A 3,279-nucleotide genomic window follows, 5' to 3' on the forward strand; every position below is an offset into this window, starting at 1 on the left:
TTGCTTCTCTGAATGATGCCAACATGTTGAATTCCTCTCTCAATGCTCAGCTTGACTCTGAAAAGGTGGTCAATGAATTAAGCTTTACTTGATTTTCTCTGCTGCGTTCTTACTGCCTGCTTGATGTTCGAGAACTGATTCTTGTCTGCCCTTGCAACTTCTCGTGACAACCTTGACAAGTTGTATCGCGACGCCAGCAATTCTTTCACCATGGCAGACTTGGATAATCATCGTTACAAGCTTCAAGAGTCCTTGGATTAACTCATTCGTGTTAGGCAATTGGTGTTAGGCAAAGATTCTGTCATCAAGGATCTGCGTGCTTCCAAAAGATCAGTCGTCCAGGAGCTAGAGGCTGCTTGGCTGGCTGTCAAGGCTGCTGAAGACACTTCCACTACTTTGAAGGCCTAGCGCGACAAGGCTATGAACAAAGCCATTCGCGCGGGGCAAATCTTGATGAGGAGGCCCGGTTTGATTGTTCCTGATGACATAGTTGTGGATGTCAATGCTGCTCCTGATTCTTCGAGTCGCCCTTCTTCATCGGTCGCTCCTAAGAAAAACATTACCAAGTAGAAACACTGAATGTGTTGTGTATGTGGTTAGTGTGCTCGAACATTCTGTCAGAAAGTATTTTCAGTACTGAATGCCATTATTATTTTCCTGTTGTTAGAATCCAACAGTAGTTATAATTGCAGAAGTAAGTGCAGTGTGATGGTTTTGAGACTTCTTTTCATTTCACGAGGCATAGAGATCGCCTTGAGATGAGTAATCGCAAGTGTGATTGTGTTGGATCGAGTAGACGTGAGCGCGTCGTGCCGATTTAAGTCACTACTGACTTAAATTGACTGCTCCGTTAGTAGGGTATAGTGGTCACCCTGAGTTAAGCGTGAGCATGTCACACCGCCTTAAGTCATCGCCGACTTAAGTCGATTGCTCCGTTAGTAGGGTATAGTGGTCACCCTGAGTTAAGTAAGCATGAGGTTGATAGTAAACAGTTTGAGTGCCTTTGAGAATGAAGTCTTTTTATTGATGATGTATTTTCCAATTTACAGAATACAAGGCCATCCCAATAGCTTCTGAAATCTAGCTAGGGGTAAAACTTCCTAAGATGTTCTATATTCCATGAGTTCCCAATTTCCGTGTCGTCCACTTGAGTAAGACGATATGATGCAGGCCGAGTGACTTCTGCTACTATGAATGGCCCTTCCCATAGTGGCGACAATTTGTGCCGTCCTTCCCCCGTTAGAATTCGGCGGAGGACGAGATCTCCCACTGCGAAGGATCGATGTCGTATGGCCTTATCATGATAGCGCCTTAGAGATTGCTGATACCGGGCTGACTGAATCACCGTATTCAATCGTTCTTCTTCTAGTATATCAACATCCTCTAGTCTAGTAGCCTCAGCTTATGCTATGTTTTCGAAGATTAATCTCAGTGCCCCAAACTTGAGATCAGCGGGTAGCACTGCCTTCGAACCATAGACCATAAAGAAAGGAGTGTTTCCATGTAGAGCTCGGCTAGGTTGAGTTCTCAGGCTCCAGACAACATACGGCAACTCTCTAATCCACTTTCCTGCAAACTTTTCATTCTTCTCGAACACTTTCTTTCTTAGTGCTTCCAGTATCATTCCGTTGGCTCTTTCTACCTGCCCGTTGGCTCTTGGGTGTGCCACTGATGCATATTTGATCTGGATGCATTTTTGTTCGCAGAAATCAAAGAACTCCGAGCTAGTAAAATTGGATCCCAGGTCGGTTATGATGCTGTTCGGTATCCCGAACCTGAATATTAAGTCATGTATGAATTCCACTGCCTTAGCTGAAGTTAGATAGGCAATGGGCTTGAACTCTATCCACTTAGTGAATTTGTCGATAGCAACCAGTACATGAGTGTATCCTCCTTGAGCCTTCTTGAAGGGTCCAATCATATCCAGTCCCCAGCACGCGAACGACCAAGTTATAGGTATGGTTTGCAGTTGTTGTGCTGGTAAATGTTGATGTTTTGATAAGTACTGACAAGTCTCGCACCTTTGGACTAACTCGACTGCATCACTCTTTGCCGTTGGCCAGTAGAAACCAGACCTGAAGACCTTCCCAACCAGAGTCCTGGATGCTGCATGTATCCTGCATTGCCCAGCATGGACCTCGTCTAGCAGTTGCTTCCCGGTAGCCGAAAGAATGCATTTCATGAGGACTCCTGTCGCGCCCCCTCTGTATAGTGTTTCCCCAATGAGAGTGTAGTGAGTTGACTGCCTTGCAATACGCTCCGCTGCATTTTTGTCATCCAGCTCTTCCTCATTCTTTATGTATCTGATGATCGGCTCCCTCCAGTCATCAGAATCTGACTCTGGTTGGCTCAGAACATTGCACTCTTCTGCCCGATCTAATGAGATGCTCGGGCACAGTACTTCTTGGACAAAGACTCCAGGCGGGACCTGAGTCCGACCGGATCCTAGCTTTGACAATGCATCAGCTGTCGCGTTGCGATCTGTCTCCACATGATGAAATTCCAGCCCTTCAAACTTGTCTTCTAGCTTTCGGATGGCAATGCAGTATTTCCCCATGGAATCATTCGAGCAATCCCACTCTTTGTTTATCTAACTTATGACCACCAGAGAATCCCCATATACCATCAGTCTCTTGATGCTCAGTGATATGGCAATGTTCAGTCCATGAATCAAAGCTTCATATTCTGCTGCATTGTTGGACGCTGGGAATAACAATTGAAGAGCATATTTGAGTTGTTCACCTCCAGGTGTAATGAAGAGGATCCTTGCACCTACCCCCTTGCAGCTTCAACGAGCCATCGAAATACATTCGCCATACTTCTGCAGTTTCCAGGTTATCTGGCACTTGTTGCTCGGTCCATTCTAATACGAAGTCAACTAGTGCTTGAGTCTTGATTGCAGTACGAGGTCGAAACTCAATGTCATGAGCTCCCAGCTCACAGGCCCACTTGGCTATTCTTTCGATGGCTTCTTTATTGTGGAGAATATCCCCTATTGGAAATCCGGTGACTATTATGACTTTGTGGTCATCGAAGTAGTGACGGAGCTTGCGTGCAGTTAGAAGTACTGCATACAATAGCTTTTGAACTTGAGGATATTTCTTCTTCGAGGGACCCAGGACTTCACTGATGAAATAGACGGGATGTTGCACAGGGTATGCGTGTCCTTCTTCTGCTCGCTTGACTACTAACGCGGTGCTCACCACGTGAGTCGTGCAAGAGATGTATAACAGCAGATCTTCAGTCGGTTGACTCGGCGCGGCAGTTTTAGCACTGGTG

This window comes from Zea mays, chromosome 3 (genome assembly GCF_902167145.1).
Source record: "Zea mays cultivar B73 chromosome 3, Zm-B73-REFERENCE-NAM-5.0, whole genome shotgun sequence".
In the NCBI taxonomy this organism is placed as follows: domain Eukaryota; kingdom Viridiplantae; phylum Streptophyta; class Magnoliopsida; order Poales; family Poaceae; genus Zea; species Zea mays.